The sequence below is a fragment of the Nerophis ophidion genome, linkage group LG10, assembly GCF_033978795.1.
Source record: "Nerophis ophidion isolate RoL-2023_Sa linkage group LG10, RoL_Noph_v1.0, whole genome shotgun sequence".
In the NCBI taxonomy this organism is placed as follows: domain Eukaryota; kingdom Metazoa; phylum Chordata; class Actinopteri; order Syngnathiformes; family Syngnathidae; genus Nerophis; species Nerophis ophidion.
In genome coordinates, this window is record NC_084620.1 from 66,535,732 (window position 1) to 66,560,207 (window position 24,476).

Below are 24,476 nucleotides of genomic sequence, written 5' to 3' on the forward strand. Positions count from 1 at the left end.
ACGAGAAAGGAGCAATAGTAACTAGTTTACAGAACATGTTTACAGATAAAAACAATGGTAACTACTTTAAAAAAGTTGTTTGATGAAAAAAAGGGCAACGGTAACAGGCTTTCAGAAGTCGTTTACAAGAAACCAGCAATGGTAACTAGTTCATAAGCATTATTTACAACAAGCGAGCACTGGTAACTAGTTTACAAAGGTTGTTTACAAGAAACGAGCTATGGTAACGGGCTTACAGAAGTCGTTTACAAGAAACGAGCAATGGTAACTAGTTTACAAAAGTTGTTTACAAAAAAAGTCATGTTAACAGGTTTACAGAAGTTGTTTATGTGAAACAAGCAATGGTAACTAATTTAAAATAGTTATTTACAAGAAACGAGCAATGTAACTAGTTAACAGGAGTTATTTACAAAAAAGAGGCAATGGCAACTCGTGTACAGGAGTTGTTTACAAGAAACGAGCAATGGTAACTAGTTTACAGAACATGTTTACAGATCAAAACAAAGGTAACTACTTTACAAAAGTTTTTGATGAAAAAAAGGGCAACGGTAACAGGCTTTCAGAAGTCGTTTACAAGAAACGAGCAATGGTAACTAGTTTACAAGCATTATTTACAACAAACAAGCACTGGTAACTAGTTTACAAAAGGTTGTTTACAAGAAACGAGCTATGGTAACGGGCTTAAAGAAGTCGTTTACAAGAAACGAGCAATGGTAACAAGTTTACAAAAGTTGTTTACAAAAAAAGCAATGTTAACGGCTTTACAACATGTATTTATGTGAAACAAGCAATGGTAACTAATTTAAAATAGTTATTTACAAGAAATGAGTAATGTAACTAGTTAACAAGAGTTATTAACAAAAACGGGGCAATAACAACTAGTGTACAGGATTTGTTAACAAGAAACGAGCAATGGTAACTAGTTTACAGAACATGTTTACAGATAAAAACAAAGGTAACTACTTTACAAAAGTTGTTTGATAAAAAAAGGGCAACGGTAACAGGATTTCAGAAGTCATTTACAAGAAACGAGCAATGGTAACTAGTTTACCAACATTATTTACAACAAACGAGCACTGGTAACTAGTTTACAAATATTGTTTACAAGAAACGAGCTATGGTAATGGGCTTACAGAAGTCGTTTACAAGAAACGAGCAATGGTAACTAGTTTACAAAAGTTGTTTACAAAAAAAGTAATGTTAACAGGTTTACAGAAGTTGTTTATGTGAAACAAGCAATGGTAACTAATTTAAAATAGTTATTTACAAGAAACGAGCAATGTAACTAGTTAACAGGAGTTATTTACAAAAAAGAGGCAATGGCAACTCATGTACAGGAGTTGTTTACAAGAAACGAGCAATGTTAACTAGTTTACAGAACATGTTTACAAGAAAAAACTATGGTAACTACTTTACAAAAGTTGTTTGATAAAAAAAGGGCAACGGTAACAGGATTTCAGAAGTAATTTACAAGAAACGAGCAATGGTAACTAGTTTAAAAGCATTATTTACAACAAATGAGCACTGGTATCTAGTTTACAAAGGTTGTTTATAAGAAACGAGCTATGGTAACGGGCTTACAGAAGTCGTTTACAAAAAACGAGCAATGGTAACTAGTTTACAAAAGTTGTTTACAAAAAAAGTAATGTTAACAGGTTTACAGAAGTTGTTTATGTGAAACAAGCAATGGTAACTAATTTAAAAAAAGTTATTTACAAGAAACAAGCAATGTAACTAGTTAACAAGCATTATTAACAAAAAAGGGGCAATGGCAACTAGAGTACAGGAGTTGTTTACAAGAAACGAGCAATGGTAACTAGTTTACAGAACATTTTTACGAGAAACAAACAATGGTAACTACTTTACAAAAGTTGTTTGATAAAAAAAGAGCAAGGGTAACAGGCTTTAAGAAGTCATTTACAAGAAACGAGTAATGGTAACTAGTTTACAAGCATTATTTACAACAAATGAGCACTGGTAACTAGTTTACAAAGGTTGTTTACAAGAAACAAGCAATGCTAACTAGTTTACAGAGGTTGTTTATAAGAAATGAGGTATGATAACTAGTTTACAAGAGTTGTTTACAAAAAAAAGCAATGTTAATGGGTTTACAGAAGTTGTTTATGTGAAACAAGCAATGTTAACTAATTTAAAATAGTTATTTACAAGAAACGAGCAATGTAATTAGTTAACAAGAGTTATTTACAAAAAAAGGGGCAATGGCAACTAGTGTACAAGAGTTGTTTACAAGAAACGAGCATTGCTAACTAGTTTACAAGCCTTATTTACAACAAACGAGCACTGGTAACTAGTTTACAAAGGTTTTTTACAAGAAACGAGCTATGGTAACGGGCTTACAGAAGTCGTTTACAAGAAACGAGCAATGGTAACTAGTTTACAAAAGTTGTTTACCAAAAAAAAGCAATGTTAACAGGTTTACAGAAATTGTTTATGTGAAACAAGCAATGGTAACTAATTTAAAATAGTTATTTACAAGAAACGAGCAATGTAACTAGTTAACAGGAGTTATTTACAAAAAAGGGGCAATGGCAACTCGTGTACAGGAGTTGTTTACAAGAAACGAGCAATGGTAACTAGTTTACAAAAGTTGTTTGATGAAAAAAAGGGCAACGGTAACAGGCTTTCAGAAGTCGTTTACAAGAAACCAGCAATGGTAACTAGTTCACAAGCATTATTTACAACAAGCGAGCACTGGTAACTAGTTTACAAAGGTTGTTTACAAGAAACGAGCTATGGTAACGGGCTTACAGAAGTCGCTTACAAGAAACGAGCAATGGTAACTAGTTTACAAAAGTTGTTTACAAAAAAAGTAATGTTAACAGGTTTACAGAAGTTGTTTATGTGAAACAAGCAATGGTAACTAATTTAAAATAATTATTTACAATAAATGAGCAATGTAACTAGTTTAAAAGCATTATTTACAACAAACGAGCACTGGTAACTAGTTTACAAAGGTTGTTTACAAGAAACGAGCAATGGTAACTAGTTTACAAGCATTATTTACAAGAAACGAGCACTGGTAACTAGTTTACAAAGGTTGTTTACAAGAAACGAGCAATGGTAACTAGTTTACAGAATATGTTTACAGATAAAAACAAAGGTAACTACTTTACAAAAGTTGTTTGATGAAAAAAAGGGGAACGGTAACAGGCTTTCAGAAGTCGTTTACAAGAAATCAGCAATGGTAACTAGTTTACAAGCATTATTTACAACGAACGAGCACTGGTAACTAGTTTACAAAGGTTGTTTACAAGAAACGAGCTATGGTAACAGGCTTTCAGAAGTCGTTTACAAGAAACCAGCAATGGTAACTAGTTCATAAGCATTATTTACAACAAGCGAGCACTGGTAACTAGTTTACAAAGGTTGTTTACAAGAAACGAGCTATGGTAACGGGCTTACAGAAGTCGTTTACAAGAAACGAGCAATGGTAACTAGTTTACAAAAGTTGTTTACAAAAAAAGTAATGTTAACAGGTTTACAGCAATGGTAACTAATTTAAAATAGTTATTTACAAGAAATGAGCAATGTAACTAGTTTAAAAGCATTATTTACAACAAACGAGCACTGGTAACTAGTTTACAAGCAATATTTACAACAAACGAGCAATGGTAACTAGTTTACAAAGGTTGTTTACAAGAAACGAGCTATGGTAACAGGCTTTCAGAAGTCGTTTACAAGAAACCAGCAATGGTAACTAGTTCATAAGCATTATTTACAACAAGCGAGCACTGGTAACTAGTTTACAAAGGTTGTTTACAAGAAACGAGCTATGGTAACGGGCTTACAGAAGTCGTTTACAAGAAACGAGCAATGGTAACTAGTTTACAAAAGTTGTTTACAAAAAAAGTAATGTTAACAGGTTTACAGCAATGGTAACTAATTTAAAATAGTTATTTACAAGAAATGAGCAATGTAACTAGTTTACAAGCATTATTTACAACAAACGAGCACTTTTTTTACAAGACACGAGCAATGGTAACTAGTTTACAAGAGTCGTTTACGAGAGTTGCTTCGCTATTAGAGTCGTAGCTATGTTTTCACGATCTACCTGCAGTTACCTTATTTTGGAGTAAGTAAATATAGGCCAACCGCTGAATTTTTCCAGCAATGAGGTCACACTGCCACCTGGTGTTACGGAGGTGGAAAAGCCAAACAGCCAACAGGATGAAATAACCCCATTGGCAGGTAAACACAGCTGTACATGGTAAAAAAAGTGAAACGTATCAAAACAAGAAGTCCCAACGCCTCTCCACAAATCCTCTCCTACATTTCCAGACGGGCACTCAGCGACACAGATCCGCGCATGATCTCCTCGCCACGATGCAACAAGCCAGGCCGGCACAGACGAGGCAATTCTGTTTCTATTTGTTTGACAGCGAAAGGGAGGGTAAAGATAGGAGCTTCTAGCGGGGATGACGGCTGTTGGGAGGAGATGGGGGTGGTGGGGGTGTAAATCTAACATAGGGCCCTGTGGCAGAGCCCCCAGGATCAAATCCAATTCTGGCAAGATACACATTAAGCCCCGTCAATCACAACAGTGTCCTTGGGATGCGGCGGAATGGCGATGAGAGCGAGTGGCAGGGAGTCTCTCTTTCCAAGGGAGTCGGGATGAAGCCTCCTTAGTAGAAGGGGGATGAGGAAGGGGCTACTATTCAAACACTACTTAACACACATATATAGTACAGCACACATCAGTGTTGTCCATGCAGTCTTTTATTTGTCCTGGCCCTCCACAAATAGATCTGTCGCTACTGTTGTGGCAACATTGATATGCTGGGAATTTATTGTCTAACAATTTTAGTCCAAGTAGAAGTCCGCATGTGATTTATGTTGTAATGCTTCTCTTCCCTGTATTGGCTTGTTTTTTGTGTCCCAATATAAGGCACTTTTATAGCCCTGCTAAATTCCTAGAGCACAGCGGAGATGGCTCCACTCAGTTCTTCTTACACCCTAAACCCCCACACATCCCAGAGCCTGAGATAAAGACTATTGTGATGTCGAAGATCACTAATGTATTATGTAATTGTCTTTTGGTCAAAGGTTACTCCTGAAATAAATTTACTTTGTGATTGGTTGTGGTCTTACTAATGGATAAGACCATGGCGTAGTGGGTAGAGCGGCCGTGCCAGAAACCTGAGGGTTGGACCTTGGGCAAGACACCTCACCCTTACCCCCGGTGAATGAATGATGAATGAATGATTGGTGGTGGTCGGAGGGGCCGTAGGTGCAAACTGGCAGCCACGCTTCCGTCAGTCTACCCCAGGGCAGCTGTGGCTACAGATGTAGCTTACCACCACCAGGTGTGAATGAATGATGGTTCCCACTTCTCTGTGAGCGCTTTGAGTATCTAACAATAGAAAAGCGCGATATAAATCTAATCCATCATTATTATTATTATCATAATTAAAACATTTCTGTTTTTGCTAATACCGCAATCAGATAAAATCTGTTTTGCTCATTCTTCCTTTCCCCAAAACAAATCACTTCGCCCAACCCCTCCTCTTTCTTACATTCCTAAAGTTTTTCCAAAGATCTGCAATATTTTCTTTGTCTCTCTCATACTAGCCAACCCTCCTGGATTTTCCGGGAGACTCCCGAAATTCAGCGCCTCTCCCGAAAACTTCCCGGGACAAATTTTCTCCCAAAAATCTCCCGAAATTCAGGCGGGGCTGGAGACCACGCCCCCTCCAGCTCCTGTAGCCCTAAGTGATGTGTACAAAGAGCGTGTCTGCCCAATGACGTTATAACTGTAGAGTGATCGAGGGCGAGTTCTTGGTTTCTTATGTGGGTTTATTGTTAGGCAGTTTCATTAACGTCCTCCCAGCGCGGTGACAACACACAACAACAGCAGTCCATTTTCGTCTACCATAAAGCAGTTCGTCTGCCGTAAGCCGCAATGTTGTGACACCCTTAAACAGGACAATACTGCCATCTACTGTACATGCATATGGTTAGAAAAACAAGGATGGGCAATTCAACCCTTAACTCAACAATGAGTAGATGAGTGTTATGTGTGTGTAAATAAATGAACACTTAAATTCAAGTATTTATTTTATATATATATATATATTCCTCCCCTCTTAACCACGACCCACCCCGCCCCCCAACCCCCACCTCCCGAAATCGGAGGTCTCAAGGTTGGCATGTATGCTCTCTCTAACACTTTCTTGATCGTTCTTGCATCTTCTTCCTTCTTTCTGTTAGCGGCAAAGCCTTACTCCTCTGTAATGGAATGTTATTTGAGATCTCAAATACATATTTAAAATACCTTAGGTTTGTCTGGACATTTTTTTATTGAATATGAAAAGTTCCAAAACACTACCGGTTAAGAATTATCCATGTCTAGACAGACTCCTATGGTGAGACCTTTTACTTTGAAAGTTTCACTTATCTTTTTGGTTTTGCCTATTATTATTAGCTTTGCACATTTTAAAAAGGTAAGCGGAGGTAGCTACCACTTATGATGTTTTAAATGCCCAACTGAGGGCAGCCTCTGGATAAATTGGGGACCTAAGCAAAATTTGATTGGGAGTGTTACCACCATTCGAAAAAAATGTCACACATTTTTAATTTTTCGAAAAAACATCAACATTATAGATGTTGATGTGTAATTATACTAATATATTTTTAACTTTTTGAATACATATTTTTGTTCAATACCATAATTTATGTCACCACATGATATTATACAGAAACCCACGTTCATGCTACTGGAAATTAAATCCCCTCAACAAAAGGGTCTATTTTTCAGCGCATTTAACATTCATTAAACAAGCTTCAGCAATTAAAACATATTACGTGATACTGTCAACATTTCTAACAATTGTATAAAACAAATTAAACATGAAAAAATAAGGAAATAAAATACTTGAACTCACAATTTGTAGCACCCATCTGACACCGTATAAGCCAGTGGTTATAGTCGGTTGATTCGTGTAAAAGTCCTTAAGCCCGGGGTGTCAAACTCATTTCAAATGGGGGGCCACATGGAGAAAAATCTACTCCCAAGTGGGCCAGACTGGTAAAATCACTGCACGATAACTTAAAAATAAAGACAACCTCAGATTGTTTTCTTTGTTTAAAAATACAACAAGCCCATTCTGAAAAAATTACATATCATGTTTTGTTTTTTACACTTACATGTTGCGGTTAATAGTATTCGATCTTTATTTGTCATTATTTATATTTCCTAAATAAATTATGTGATAAAGTTCATCAGTCAACTCATTGGTGTTAATTTTCAATCCATCAAGATCAAAAAAATATATAAAAATCAAATTACAGGAAGTCATTTATGTAGTTTGCCCATTTTCCTCGACTGATGTGGTTTACTTTTGTACATGTGTTGTAGGGGTGTGGGAAAAAATCGATTCAAATACGAATCGATTCTCTTTTTTTTTTTTAAATCGATTTTAATTTTGTTTTTCTTATTTTTTAAATCCATCCAACAAACCACTACACAGCAATACCATAACAATGCAATCCAATTCCAAAACCAAACCTGACCCAGCAACACTTAGAACTGCAATAAACAGAGCAATTGAGAGGAGACACAAACACGACACAGAACAAACCAAAAGTAATGAAACAAAAATGAATATTATCAACAACAGTATCAATATTAATTATAATTTCAGCATAGCAGTGATTAAAAATCCCTCATTGACATTATCATTAGACATTTATAAAAATAAAAATAAAGAACAATAGTGTCACAGTGGCTTACACTTGCATGGCATCTCATAAGCTTGTCCAATGTTTTCAAAAAGATAAAATAAGTCATATTTTTGGTTCGTTTAATAGTTAAAACAAATTTATATTATTGCAATCAGTTAATAAAACATTATTCTTTACAATTATAAAATCTTTCTTTTTTTAAATCTACTACTCTGCTAGCATGTCAGCAGACTGGGGTAGATCCTGCTGAAATCCTATGTATTGAATGAATACAGAATCGTTTTGAATCGGAAAAATATTGTTTTTGAATCGAGAATCGAATCGAATAAATCGATATACAATCGAATCTTGCTCCCAATAATCGATATTGAATCGAATCGTGGGACACCCAAAGATTCGCAGCCCTAATATGTAGCATCATCTACAAAGATACAAAGAATTGCTATTACGACATCTACTGGACGAATTTAGAACAACGGTTTCTTTCATTCAAAAATGTTATACTTAGCAAATTCATCCCACGGGCTGGATAAATCCTATTCGCGGGCCCGATCCGGTCTTCGGGCCGTACGTTTGACACCCCTGGCTTAAACCATTCCGCCGACAATGTTGTGCCAAAATGTGATTGCCTGCCAAAAATGTATTTCCTTCGCGGGAAATAACTGCATTGCTTGGCTCCGTCCGCCCACAGTGGATTACTAGGTGTGAGACAAACACTTTATCTTTTTGGTTATTGTACTAGTGAGTTTTCTGTGGTTTTCTATGGCTTTTATGGTTCCAGTGCCACTTCCTGTTTTTGCAACATGTGATTGGATACACACTTGGGACTCCCAAGTGTGTATCCAATCACAGCGTCAGGCCAGCTAGAAGGCCTTACTGACGACAACTTGTGATCTGGTTGGCTATCGCAATTGTCTATCAACTGTATGTGTCCGTTCACTTACAGTGCAAAGACGCCCACGTTGTTGATTCGGAAGGCAGATTTGGTACAGCATGGCAACATAAGCTAGCTGAATTCTGATTGGATACAAACTGTCAACTAAAAACATAATTTGAAGGAGCACAATATGACATAAAGAGAAAATGAATCATTGTAGATATTGAAGAAAAGTAAAATAAAAATTACTTTAATTATGATCATGATTTCTGGTTGTTAAGCCAGCAGAGTGTCAGGCTTGCCCTGACAGTTTGTTTGTGTTTTAGTTTTTCATATATGTGTGTGTAGTATTTCCTGTCTTTAGTTCCTATCAGCGCTCTTATTTTGTCTGTTTTCTGTCTTTCTCCCCGAGTGCTGTGTCCCCTCAGCTGCAGCTGATTGGCACCTGGCCACACCTGGTGTCAATCAGCCCGCTCCTATTTAGACCTATCTTCCAATCTAGGCAGTGCTGGATTATTGTCGATGTCACTTCCGTATTGCGCTTCTGTCGTGTCTTTGCAGCGTAGCGGTAAGCTATATTTCGGTATCTGTTTGTAGCTTACGGTCTTTTGTTCCCTCCTTCCGTTTTGTTTACATTCTACAAGTAATGACTTCTGTTTCCCTGCTCGCTACCCACTAGCTTCCAAGCTAGGCACTTTTATTTTTGCTAGCTTTCATGCTAAGGTCTATCACGCCAAATTTCTTCTCCCTACAAAAACCTTCCCCCCACCCCCATTTACTTCCGGGGTCATGATTAATACAGACGTTTCGTTAACGCTATTTTATAAAAATATAACGCTATATTATAAAAATACAGACGTTTTGTTAACGCTATATTATGGAAAAAATGAAAAAAAACAATTTACAAACACAAGCTATGGGATGACATAAGAGGAAACATGACCCCGGAAGTAAATGCGTCATCCCATAAAACATCTGTATTTTTATAATATAGCGTTATATTTTTATAATATAGCGTTAACAAAACGTCTGTATTAATCATGACCCCGGAAGTAAATTTGGGGGGGGGGGGTTTTGTAGGGGGGAAGAAATTTGGCGTGACAGCTCCTTTTGTTTTCTAGCTCCCATGCTAGCTCTTTTAGTTTGTTATCCGCCTCGTGTGCGTTTTTTGTCGTACCCCTTTTGTTCTTGTTCTAGTATTTTAATTAAAACATGTTTACCTGCAGGATACCTGCCCCCTTCTTTGCATCTTGGAGTTCGTCACCAACTAACTCTGACACAGAGAAGGCCTTGCTGGCCCTGACGGCACACCACTGCCAGTGACGGAGCAGGAGTGGGCTAGGAATACATTTGCAGTAAAATTGAATATGGAGCCCCCCCCTTCGAACATTTATTTTTGACATACACTTGGCATATAGTGAGGGCCTCGACCCAACTGCTAACTGTGCCTATCCGGAACATTCAACGTCAAATGACATTAACTTTGATGCTGACTTCAAGCGGGATAATTAGCGTTCACATCAAAAGGGGTGCACCCGCAGAATACTCCGCCCCCCAGGTCCCAAAACGCACCACACCCGTACAGGAGATTCACGACATTACCGCGCGAGTCCACGTCTTGATAACCAAAATGAGGCACTAATCGGCATGCAGCTGAATTAGCAGGAAATAAATGAGACCCCAGGGGGTCGTCAACCACCCCCCCCCCACATTAGCAGGGCTGATCAATACATAATGGAGCCGCCGCCTTGATTGGCGCCCGACACCGCTTGATGCCTGCAAATCTCACATGCATGCATTGTTTTGCGCACAAAGACCCGATAATCAGGTCATTGAAAGCTCCCCCCTACAGTCACCAGAGCTAGCGGCGTGGAAATTTACATGGCGTGCATTTAAATTCCTTTGAAGTTGTTTGTTTTGCTCACCTTGGAAACACACTATTTCTACTTCTCCTCTGTGGTAAGACGCACCCCATAAATATTTATCTACCCAGGGCCTGTGCTATTCTGGCCCAGTGTTTTGAACATAGCCACTGGAGATTGGACCTATCAGGGACCCGCAGAGAGCGAGGGTAGGGTGGGAAACGGGGAGGAAAAAAAGGGTAATATTTTTTTGTGCATGTTCCAAAAAAGGAAAGTGGATGGTTTTGCGTGATGTTTAATGCAGAAGGAGCAGGCCAAGTTTGACAGAGTGCGTTTCCTTCACGAGTCACCCCACACACCTCCAACTTTCAGTCACAAATGAGCCTCAGCATTTTTATTTTGTGCTTGGGTAGATCTTTTTTTTTTTTTTTTTTCTTCCCCCACCCCTCTCTCTCGCTCGCTCTTTCAGCTTTGAATTAAAAACTTTGTTCCACGAACAAACAGGTGACGGCAGCCAAAATGGATGCAAAAGTTTTGGGGCTGAATATAAATTCATAGTTTCATTAAAGAGCTGGAATAGCTGGACAGCTAGAAGGAATATTTACAAATAAATCAATGAAATACAGCCCTTAAAATTCACATAATTTGTTCAGATTTTTAAAAATACATATTCTAAAAATTGTGGAAAAAATGCTTTGAATAAAAATTGCAAATACTTTACTTTTCGGACTTTAAGGGACACTTAAAATCCTTTCATTTCCTCAAAAATTGACAGTGCGCCTTATAACCTGGTTGTGCTTACTGACCTCAAAGCAATTTTATTTAAAAGTTAAAGTTAAGTTGCTTCAAAACCTGTATGTACCTTTCAGCATTAATGGTGCCTTCACAGATGTGTAAGTTACCCATGCCTTGGGCACTAATACACTCCCATACCATCACAGATGCTGGCTTTTGAACTTTGCGCCTATAACATTCCGGATGGTTCTTTTCCTCTTTGGTCCGCAGGACATGACGTCGACAGTTTCCAAAAACAATTTGAAATGTGAACTCGTCAGACCACAGAACACTTTTACACTTTACATTAGTCCATCTTAGATAAGCTTGAGCCCAGCGAAGACGGCGGAGTTTGTGGGTGTTGTTGATAAATGGCTGTAGAGTTTTAACTTGCACTTACAGATGTAGCGACAAACTGTAGTTACTGACAGTGTTTTCCTGAGGTGTTCCCAAACCGATCTGGTGATATCCTTTACACAATGACGTCGCTTTTTTTTTTTTGTCACATGCAGTGATTTCTCCAGATTCTCTGAACATTTTGGTGATTATACAGAACTTGGACGGTGAAATCCCTAAATTCCTTGCAATAGCTCGTTGAGAAATGTTGTTCTTAAAATGTACGACAATTTGCTCACGCATTTGTTCACAAAGTGGTGACCCTCTCTCCATCCTTGTTTGTGAATGACTGAGCATTTCATGGAAGTCACTTTTATACCCAATCATGTTCCCAGTTAGTCTGTTCACCTGTGGTATGTTCAAAATAAGTGTTTGATGAGCATTCCTCAACTTCCCCAGTCTTTTTTGCCACTTGTTCCAGCTTTTTTGAAACATGTTGCAAATGAGCTAATATTTGCAAAAAAAAAAAAAGTTTTCCGGTTCGAACAATAAGTATCTTGTCTTTGCAGTCTAATCAATAGGTTGAAAATTCTGTACACTGCTGCTGGAATTTTTTTTTTCCTGAGGGAACTCTCCTGAAGGTAATCAATAAAGTACCATCCATCTATCAAAAGGATTTGCTTATCATTATATTCTGTATTTATTTACGATTTACACAATGTGCCAACTTCACTGGTTTTGGGGTTTGTACAATCTTAGGAATTAGTTCTCATTTTTGTGACCAAAAGCACACAGAAAATAATTGTATTTTATGTATTATTTTGTGATATTTTTCTTTAACCCATCTTATTTTCATTCCAGAATTGTTTCTGTTTTACTACCAAAGGAATTTGTTGAACGTTATGGGGCTAAACTTGGCGAAAAAAATAATTGTGCATTTTATTAAAGGCCTACTGAAATGAGATTTTCTTATTTAAACGGGGATAGCAGGTCCATTCTATGTGTCATACTTGATCATTTCGTGATATTGCCATATTTTTGCTGAAAGGATTTAGAAGAGAGCATCGACGATAAATTTCGCAACTTTTGGTCGCTAATAAAAAAGCCTTGTCTGTACCGGAAGTAGCAGACGATGTGCGTGTGACGTCACGGGTTGTGGAGCTCCTCACATCTGAACATTATTTACAATCATAGCCACCAGCAGCTAGAGAGATTCGGACCGAGAAAGCGACGATTTCCCCATTAATTTGAGCGAGGATTAAAGATTTGTGGATGAGGAAAGTTAGAGTGAAGCACTAGAAAAAGAAAAAAAAAGGCGACGGCGGGATAATTCTGGAAAATCCCTTATCTGCTTGTTGTGTTAATAGTGTTTTAGTGAGATTATAAAGTCATACCTGAAAGTTGGAGGGCTGCCGTGACCGCCAGTGTCTCTGAGAGAAGCCAATGGAGGAGCCAAGAAAGTCGCAGCTGCCTCTTTGACAACTGCAGGAGGAACGAGGCAAGCTCCGCTCATGTTTGCGATAAGTGCCGACTTATTACCACAATTTTCTCACCGAAACCTGCCGGTTGACGTGGTAGAGAAACGTGTTCGCTTGACCGCTCTGTTCCATAGCAAAGCTTCACAACAAACAAAGAAACACCGGCTGTGTTTGTGTTGCTAAAGGCAGCTGCAATCCACCGCTTCCCACCAACATCTTTCTTCTTTGACTGCTCCATTATTAATTGAACAGATTGCAAAAGATTCAGCAACACAGATTCCAGAATACTGTGTAAATATGCGATAAAAACAGACTACTTTTAGCCGTGATCGGTGCTGGGAGAACATGTCCGCTACCACCGGTGACGTCATGCCCACGCGTCATCATTCTGCGACATTTTCAACAGGATACCTCGCGGGAAATTTAAAATTGCAATTTAGTAAACTAAAAAGGCCGTATTGGCATGTGTTGCAATGTTAATATTTCATCATTGATATATAAACTATCAGACTGTGTGGTCGCTAGTAGTGGCTTTCAGTAGGTCTTTATAAAAGCCATTTTATAGACATGCATGCTGGTTCTAGCTACTGGGCTGTTTATAGTTTTATATATATATTATTTTTTATCCTTTTATTATTATGACTATTTATTTACACTGTGGCACTTTCAGGTTGTTTGCTCAACGTAAAGTGCTTTTTTTTTTACAAATAAAATCTATTATCATTATTATTATTAAATGTTATTGCATTGTCATTTGCTATTTTCTCATAATTTGTTAACATATTACCAAAGCCCAAAATTTTTCAGCAAAGGGTTTTTGTTGTAATTATTATTAGGAAGGTGTTTCCCTGTCGGACATTTGTGTCTGCCTCATCCTGACATGTACCGTATTCCCTTGAATTGCCGCAGGGCATATAGAATACGCCTGCCTTGAATTACTGCCGGGTCAAACTCACTCCCCAAAATAATTAGCGCATGCTTAGTATTACCGCCTGGTCAAACTCGTCAAGTCACGAGTGACACTTCTCTTGTCATCATTTTCAAAATGGAGGAGAATGATTTCAATACCAGTAATTTGAAATCGCATAAAGGGAAGAAGATTAAGAGCTATTCAGTCGGATTTAAGGTCCAAGCTTACATCACACTCAAAATTTTACTGCATGCCTTTGGTAAGTGCCGGAGTGAGAAGAGGTTTTAAAGGGGAACATTATCACCAGACCTATGTAACCGTCAATATATACCTTGATGTTGCAGAAAACCGATTTCCAAACTCTAAATGGGTGAATTTTGGTGAATTAAACGCCTTTCTATTCATCGCTCTCGGAGCGATGTCAGAACGTGACCTCACCTAGGTAATAAAGCCGACATTTTCTCAAACACATTACAAACACCGCGTCTCAGCTCTGTTATTTTCCGTTTTTTCGACAATTTTCTTGAACCTTGGAGACATCATGCCTCGTCGGTGTGTTGTCGGAGGGTGTAACAACACTAACAGGGAGGGATTCAAGTTGCACCACTGGCCCAAAGATGCGAAAGTGGCAAGAAATTAGACGAAATTTGTTCAAAATACGAGGGTGTGGGGAAAGCCGACGAAATGGTCAGTTGTTTGTTCCGCACACTTTACCGACGAAAGCTATGCTACAACAGAGATGGCAAAATTGTGTGGATATCCTTTGACACTCAAAGCAGATGCATTTCCAACGATAAAGTCAAAGAAATCTGCCGCCAGACCCCCATTGAATGTGCCGGAGTGTCTGCACATTTGACCGGCGGTGCTAAGGCAAACATGGCACAGAGATGTATGGATAACCTGCAGATGCATTTCCAACGATAAATTCAACCAAATCACAAAGGTGAGTTTTGTTGATGTTGTTGACTTATGTGCTAATCAGACATATTTGGTCGCCGCACTACTGCCAGCTAATCAATGCTAACATTCTATTTAGGCTAGCTGTATGTACATTTGAAACTATATTTACATCCAGCATTTCCCTCCACCCACATATAATGCCAAACAAACACTTACCAATCGATGGATTTAAGTTGATCCAGTGTCACAAGATGCGAAACTTTTTACCGGCGATGCTAAGGCAAACAGGGCCGAATAGCGTCAATAGCTATTCGCTCAATAGCTTCAGTTTCTGCTTCAATTTCGTTTTCGCTATCTGCCTCCATACTCCAACCATCCATTTCAATACATGCGTAATCTGTTGAATAGTTTAAGCCGCTGATATCCGAGACTGAATCCGAGCTAATGTCGCTATATCTTGCTGTGCTATTTGTATTGGCATCACTGGATGACGTCACAGGAAAATGGACGATGGCTTCACAAATAGCGAAAATCAGGCACTTTAAAGATTTTTTTTAGGGATATTCCGGGATGGGTAAAATTTTGAAAAAAAAATTCAAAAAATAAAATAAGCCACTGGGAACTGATTTTTATTGGTTTTAACCCTTCTGAAATTGTGATAATGTTCCCCTTTAAAATAATTAGCGCATGCTTACTTTTACCGCATGCCTTTGGTAATAAGCGCAGGAGTGAGAAGAGGTTTTAAATTAATTAGCGCCCCGGCGGCAATTCAAGGAAATACGGTACTTACAATAATCCACTGCATCCGAAAATGGAACACACCTGTGTGGAAACTCTTTCCCTTCATGGACATCGGGTGGAGACACCTGGGAGCAGGTGGGTGCTGGCCCTGTCTCTCACACACACACACGCGTAAAAAAAGGTGAGCTTGGCGGGCTTCCAGAATTTTTAGGCCCCTAATGAGCCCACCTCAGTCAAAGTCACCTGACGCAGGTAGATTGATCTTCACGCTTGACTCAGCGTCCTCTCCACTCGACTGCTGTGTTTACCTCCCTGCACAATTAGTCTCGAGGTGAAGACAAACAGAAGAAAGACAAAGATGCAATGTGTGTGTGTGTGTGTGTGTGTGTGTGTGTGTGTGCGTGTGCGTGTGTGTGTGTGTGTGTGACTTCATTAGCTGTTTATAAAGATGGGAGATGTCTTTCAAATGTCTTCAAGGTGGCTCCCTTCTAACTGAATGGCCATTAATCCCCATGATGCTACAATAAATGCCTGCGGCTCCAAATAAAAAAAAAAGCAGAAATTGCTTGGATGAAAAAATAAAATGTTTGTTTCATCCCCTTTTTTTGTCCACATTTGCATTTTACACCCCCAAAATAAACTGCAAGCTTCTTTTTTTTAAACAACACTTATTTGGGATCAACCAGCGTTGTTCATATTGTGCACAATTTGAAGCTAAATATTGTCTGGATGGTTATTATTGTTGTTAGTCTTACCTGAAGTGTGACGCAAAGACGCCTTGGATGGACGCGTGTATTTGAACGGGGCCACAGCGCCACTCTGCGGTAAAGAAGGAAATTACATCCTGTGGCCATTCCAGGAAACAAGAAGTGTGAAGCTCAAAACATTTAAAATATTTTTTATGAATATAAATATAAATACTAGAAAACATCGGCTGCCACTATCACTAATAAATTCGAATTTCACTCAAAAAACATACATTTTTCGAATTAATTGAAACTGAACCTTGTGTATCTTATTTAGCATGTTTAGCTGCTAAGCTAATTTAGCCTATTCGGCTAAAATTGACTGCGATATTCCTCCAACTTTTGAATGGATTAATTAAATTGATATAGTGGCAACAGGTCAATTGTGATAATACAACTCAAAAAAGGAATAACAGTATTGAACTCTTGCATAATTACCTTTGATGGCGAATCTTTTGGGAGGTAAATTAGCTCGCTGCTTTACAGGCTTACCTGATAGTAACCGATGTCACGTGACATCCGGGGGGTGTAACGATTCAATTGTGCAAAAAATTAAATCTATATAATAAAAAAAAATCAAAACATTAACTATGTATATATATATATATATATATATATATATATATATATATATATACACACATATATATATACATATATATGTACGTATATATAGTTTTAATATATATTTATATATATTAATATATATATATATATATATATATATATATATACCGTATTTCCTTGAATTTCCGCCGGGGCGCTAATTAATTTAAAACCTCTTCTCACTCCTGCGCTTACCAAAGGCATGCGGTAAAAGTAAGCATGCGCTAATTATTTTAAAACCTCTTCTCACTCCGGCACTTACCAAAGGTATGCAGTAAAAATTTGAGTGTGATGTAAGCTTGGACCTTAAATCCTACTGAATAGCTCTTAATCTTCTTCCCTTTGTGCGATTTCAAATTACCGGTATTGAAATTAGCCTCCTCCATTTTGAAAATGATGACAGGGGAAGTGTCACTCGTGACGTGACGAGTTTGACCAGGCGGTAATACTAAGCATGCGTTAATTATTTTGGGAAGCGAGTTTGACCCGGCAGTAATTCAAGGCAGGCGCATAACGGGATATGTACATATATATGTACATATACATATATATGTATATATGTGTATATATATATATATATATATATATACGTATATATATGTATATATATATATATATATATGTATATATGTGTATATATATATATATATATATATATACGTATATATATGTATATATATATATATATACATATATATATATATATATATATATATATACATATATATTATCAACTAAGGGCAGTTTTAACACAATTGACTTAAGCCAGGGGTGTCCAAAGTGCGGCCTGGGGGACCATTTGCGGCCCGCAGCTAATCGTTTACCAGCCCGCCACACATTCTGCAAAAATTGCAAAATCGATAGTATTGCAAAAATTTCAAAAAACATTTAAAAGAAGTGGAATGAGGTGAAATCTAATGAGAAAAAGTGGCAATGTTGACACAAAGCTGCCATGCAGGCAGTTTTTTTGTTCCTTTTGTCTTTATTTTCTTCTTTTTTTTTCCATTGCTCAAAAAATTAAAAAAAAATTAAAAAAAATCAATGTTATAATGAATTATTACTTAAAAATTGTCACTTTTAAACAGGGGTCTCAAACACATTATGCGGCCCGCACCTTAATATGGAAATTTAATGCTGGAGCGGCCCGCAAGTTTTATATTAATGTCGCTTTACAGCATCATACTTGTATATCAGGGGTCACCAACCTTTTTGAAACCAAAACTACTTCTTGGGTACTGATTAATACGAAGGGCTACCAGTTTGATACACACTTAAATAAATGGCCAGAAATAGCCAATTTGCTCAATTTACCTTTAACTCTAAGTTATTATTAATAATTAATGATATTTATCTTTGTGGAAACACTGATCATCTTAATGATTTCTCACAATAAATATAAACTATGAAAAATAGTTTATCTTCAATTTCGAGTCTTTAAAATTCAAAATTCAACCGAAAAAAAAAGGGGAAAAAGAAGCTAATTTGAATCTTTTGGAAAAAAATTGAAAAAACAATTTATGGAACATTATTAGTTATTTTTCCTGATTAAGATGAATTTTATAATTTTAATGACATGTTTTAAATAAGTGAAAATCCAATCTGCACTTTGTTAGAATATATAACAAATTGGACCAAGCTATATTTCTAACAAAGACAAATCATTATTTCTTCTAGATTTTCCAGAACAAAAATTTTAAAATACATTTAAAGGGCTTTGAAATAAGATTTAAATTTGATTCTACAGATTTTCTAGATTTGCCAGAATAATTTTTGGGAATTTTAATCATAATTAGTTTGAAGAAATATTTCACAAATATTCTTCGTCGAAAAAACAAAAGCTAAAATGAAGAATTAAATTAAAATGTATTTATTATTCTTTACAATAAAAAAAGTACATTTACTTGAACATTGATTTAAATTGTCAGGAAAGAAGAGGAAGGAATTTAAAAGGTAAAAAGGTATGTGTTTAAAAATCCCCCCAAAAATTTTAAGGTTGTATTTTTTCTCTAAAATTGTCTTTCTGAAAGTTATAAGAAGCAAAGTAAAACAATAAATGAATTTATTTTAAAAAGTGAAGACCAAGTCTTTAAATATTTTCTTGGATTTTCAAATTCCATTTGAGTTTTGTCTCTCATAGAATTAAAAATGTCCAGCAAAGCGAGACCAGCTTTCTAGTAAATAAATACAATTTACAAAATAAAGGCAGCTCACTGGTAAGTGCTGCTATTCGAGCTATTTTTAGAACAGGCCAGCGGGCGACTCATCTGGTTCTTACGGGCGACCTGGTGCCAGCGGGCACCGCGTTGGTGACCCCTGACGTAGAGAAACATGTTCGCTTGACCGCTCTGTGTTAAAGCTTCGCAACAAACAAAGAAACCCCGGCTGTGTTTCGGTGCTGAAGGCAGCTGCAATCCACCGCTTTCCACCAACAGCATTCTTCTTTGACGTCTCCATTATTAATTGAACAAATTGCAAAAGATTCAGCAACACAGATGTCCAAATTACTGTGTAAACAGGCCAGCGGGCGACTCATCTGGTCCTTACGGGCGACATGGTGCGTTGGTGACCCCTGTTGTATACCCTCAATTTTTCCGGGTGACTCCCAATTTTTGCTGCCTCCCCAGGGGTAAACATTCTCCCGAGTTTCACCCCAACAGCGTGGAGACACGGTCTTTAGCGTCCTCTACAACGTGTACAAACAACATGTCGGCACAGCCGCACTTTGTATTTGACTTCCACCCCCAACCCCGCCCCCTATTGTAGCCCGGAAGAGTTAGGGCTGCATTGGAATCTGGGTATTTGTTCTGTTGTGTTACTGTCACTGTCCACAAGGGGGCACTACATCGCCTTGTGTCAGCACCAAGTCCACCCTGGAACTGATGAAGGATTTGAAACTTTGAAATGTTGCATTCACTCCTTTCAGCTTGTGCCAAAAAGGAAACCGTATTTATGTTTCTTCTTTTTCGCTCATCTTTTCCCACGACAAGTGGCTTTCCCAACACTTGTACTCCACAAACCCACTCGGGATGCTTTTTGCGGCATGGAAGTATAAAATGGGCTTCACGGTGGAAGAGGGGTTAGTGCGTGTGCCTCACAATACGAAGGTCCTGCAGTCCTGCGTTCAAATCCAGGCTCGGGATCTTTCTGTGTGGAGTTTGCATGTTCTCCCCGTGAATGCGTGGGTTCCCTCCGGGTACTCCGGCTTCCTCCCACTTCCAAAGACATGCACCTGGGGATAGGTTGATTGGTAACACTAAATTGGCCCTAGTGTGTGAATGTTGTCTGTCTATCTGTGTTGGCCCTCCGATGAAGTGGCGACTTGTCCAGGGTGTACCCCGCCTTCCGCCCGATTGTAGCTGAGATAGGCGCCAGCGCCCCCCGCCACCCCAAAAGGGAAAAAGCGGTAGAAAATGGATGGATGGATGGAAGTATAAAATGTCGACCAGCCTTTAGCGCACGCTAGCGAGGTTGTGCTGAAACAGGGGTGTCCAAACTTTTTCCAGACACGGAAAAATTTTAGCATGCGGGGGCATTTTGATATTTTTCATTTTCGAATCATAACAAAATATATGTTTTTTTTTTTTTTTTAAGCTTCCCGGGGGACCATAAAGGGTCTCGGTCATTACAATGTTCAAAATAAGTCAAATTATTATTATTATTATTTATTTACATTTAACAGTAAATCTCTATATCCACTTCAAGTTGATATAAAGTAAAAAATAAAATAAAAGCCTTGTCAAAGACAACTTTGTTTTTGGGGCGGTATAGCTCGGTTGGTAGAGTGACCGTGCCAGCAACTTGAAGGTTGCAGGTTCGATCCCCGCTTCCGCCATCCTAAATAAATGAATAAATGGGTTGTACTTGTATAGCGCTTTTCTACCTTCAAGGTACTCAAACCACTTTGACACTACTTCCACATTCACACACACATTCACACACTGATGGAGGGAGCTGCCATGCAAGGCGCCAACCAGCACTCATCAGGAGCAAGGGTGAAGTGTCTTGCTCAGGACACAACGGACGTGACGAGGTTGGTACTAGGTGGGGATTTGAACCAGGGTTACGCACGGCCCCTCTCCCACTGGGCCACGCCGTCCTAGTCGCTGCCGTCGTGTCCTTGGGCAAGACACTTTACCCACCTGCTCCCAGTGCCACCCACACTGGTTGAAATGTAACTTCGATATTGGGTTTCACTATGTAAAGTGCTTCGAGTCACTAGAGAAAAGCGCTATATAAATGTAATTCACTTCACTTCGCCCAAAATGTGTTGTCAATCTTGTTTGGTGTGGGTTCACAGTGTGGCGCATATTTGTAACAGTGATAAAGTTGTTTATATGGCCACCCTCAGTGTGACCTGTATGGATGTTGACCAAGTATGTCCTGTAGTCACTTCGGTGGGTCTGCAGAAGTCTCTTATAATATGTGACTTGGTAAGTTGTAGAGGACGCTAAAGGCACGCCCTTAATAATGTTGTCCGGGTGAAAACCTGGAGAATGATTGCCCCGGGAGATTGTCGGGAGGGGCACTGATATTCGGGTGTTTCTTTTATTAAAGATCGTGAGAGTTGGCGAGTATATGTTGCTAGGGCGGGAAAGCCATTCAAAGAAGGTGAATTCATTAATCAATCAATCAATCAATGTTTACTTATATAGCCCTAAATCACTAGTGTCTCAAAGGGCTGCACAAACCACTACGACATCCTCGGTAGGCCCACATAAGGGCAAGGAAAACTCACACCCAGTGGGACGTCGGTGACAATGATGACTATGAGAACCTTGGAGAGGAGGAAAGCAATGGATGTCGAGCGGGTCTAACATGATACTGTGAAAGTTCAATCCATAATGAATCCAACACAGTCGCGAGAGTCCAGTCCAAAGCGGAACCAACACAGCAGCGAGAGTCCCGTTCACAGCGGAAACCATCCCAAGCGGAGGCGGATCAGCAGCGCAGAGATTTCCCCAGCCGATACACAGGCGAGCAGTACATGGCCACCGGATCGGACCGGACCCCCTCCACAAGGGAGAGTGGGACATAGGAGAAAAAGAAAAGAAACGGCAGATCAACTGGTCTAAAAAGGGAGTCTATTTAAAGGCTAGAGTATACAAATGAGTTTTAAGGTGAGACTTAAATGCTTCTACTGAGGTAGCATCTCGAACTGTTACCGGGAGGGCATTCCAGAGTACTGGAGCCCGAACGGAAAACGCTCTATAGCCCGCAGACTTTTTTTGGGCTCTGGGAATCCCTAATAAGCCGGAGTCCTTTGAAGGCAGATTTCTTGCCGGGACATATGGTACAATACAATCGGCAAGATAGGATGGAGCTAGACCGTGTAGTATTTTATACGTAAGTAGTAAAACCTTAAAGTCACATCTTAAGTGCACAGGAAGCCAGTGCAGGTGAGCCAGTACAGGCGTAATGTGATCAAACTTTCTTGTTCTTGTCTAAAGTCTAGCAGCCGCATTTTGTACCAACTGTAATCTTTTAATGCTAGACCCGAAAATAATACGTTACAGTAATCGAGACGAGACGTAACAAACGCATGGATAATGATCTCAGCGTCTTTAGTGGACAAAATGGAGCGAATTTTAGCGATATTACGGAGATGAAAAAAGGCCGTTTTAGTAACGCTTTTAATGTGTGACTCAAAGGAGAGAGTTGGGTCGAAGATAATACCCAGATTCTTTACCGTGTCGCCTTGTTTAATTGTTTGGTTGTCAAATGTTAGAGTTGTATTATTAAATAGAGGTCGGTGTCTAGCAGGACCGATAATCAGCATTTCCGTTTTTTTTGGCGTTGAGTTGCAAAAAGTTAGCGGACATCCATTGTTTAATTTCAATTAAGAATTAAATTAAAAAGTACGTATTAGATTTTGTGAACAAATCTTTTCTTGCGGCACAACCTCACCCGTTTTCTGCATCCAGGGCACCCCCAGGTAAATTGAGTTTGAGACCCCCGATTTTAAAGGTTTTATGTGTTAAAAAATATTGCATATGTTGTGTGGTTGCCATATAGAAACATCAAAGTTTTGACAAAAGAGCATAAAACAAACAAAATAATAGTTCAAACTTATCGGAAGTTGATTTTGAAATTTAAGTGTCAAAAGTTTAAAAAAAAATCAAATAAAAATGTATCACTTTATGAGTGGGGAACCTTTCGGATCTCAAATATATTTTGTAGGATTTTATCCAACTTTTCACTGTGATTACTCAAAACTATTTAATCATTAAAATCAATGGTTTCCTGCATTATTGATCTTTGAGGGCTTTAATTGCTAAATAAAGGAACTCTCCTGAAGGAATCAATAAAGTACTATCTATTCTTGCGTTCTGATCCATTCTTCCTTCGGTCAACGCCCCCAGGTTCTTTTATGACACATAAGCTGGTTTTAAATCAATCAGAGACAGAGGTTGCTCATTTTGATATTTTATAACCAAAGCGCCTTGGGAGATCAATCTTGATACATTTCAAAACGCACGGTCCAAATTGATCTAATCCTAAAAATGGCAGTTTTCTCCCTCCTCGCTCACTCTCACCCGCCCCTCTTCTTCTCCTCCCTACCTTGGACAGTTGAGATAACAGATTGTTATGGCTTCATCCCCACATTCCAAATTCAAGGTCTATGTAAAAGGCTCACACTTTAGCTGTTCTAAAATCTGACTAGGAAATAAAAAGACAACCAAATCCAACACTATCTATATAAATACTGCATACCGTATTTCCTTGAATTTCCGCCGAGCATATAGTATGCACCTGCCTGGAATTACTGACGGGTCAAACTCGCTTCCCAAAATAATTAGCGCATGCTTCGTATTAACACCTGGTCAAACTCGTGACACTTCCCCTGTCATCATTTTCAAAATGGAGGAGGCTGATTTCAATACTGGTAATTTGTAATCGCATAAAGGGAAGATTAAGAGCTATTCAGTAGGATTTAAGGTCCAAGCTTACATCACACTCAAATTTTTACTGCATACCTTTGGTAAGTGCCAGAGTGAGAAGAGGTTTTAAAATAATTAGCGCATGCTTACTTTTACCGCATGCCTTTGGTAAGCGTAGGAGTGGGAATAGGTTTTAAATTAATTAGCGCCCCGGCAGCAATTTAAGGAAATACGGTATTTCAGTTTTACTATAAAAAACAGTTATTTTTGACAGAAAAGGCATAAAACCTTATTTGTTTTACTTTATATCAACCTCAAGTTGATAGAGATTTACTGTAAGGATTAAATAAAAAATAATAATTTGAATTATTTTAACATTTTTGGGACTGAGAGCCTCCATACCAGTGGTCCCCAACCACCGGGCCGCAGAAGAATTTTTTTTTATTTTTTTTTTTTTTATGAAATCAACATAAAAATCACAATATACACTTACAATTAGGGCACCAACCACAAAAACCTTCCTTTTTTATGACAAAAACATCCCTTTTTCATGACAAAGAAAAACAAAAATAAAAAGGAAAAAAAAAGGACATCCCCCCACCCGGGCCACGGGACAAATTATTAAGCGTTGACCGGTCCGCGGATACAAAAAGGTTGGGGACCACTG

General features: G+C 38.5%; 1 long non-coding RNA gene across 1 annotated transcript; it reads right to left on the reverse strand.

Moving 5' to 3' along the window:
* Positions 1-15,657: 15,657 nt before the first annotated feature.
* LOC133559938 (uncharacterized) lies at positions 15,658-16,835 on the reverse strand. Its single transcript, XR_009808347.1, has 4 exons — positions 16,764-16,835; positions 16,335-16,398; positions 15,823-15,891; positions 15,658-15,727 (listed from the first exon to the last, which is right to left on the reverse strand). It is a non-coding gene; the product is annotated as an uncharacterized LOC133559938 (long non-coding RNA).
* Positions 16,836-24,476: the final 7,641 nt, after the last annotated feature.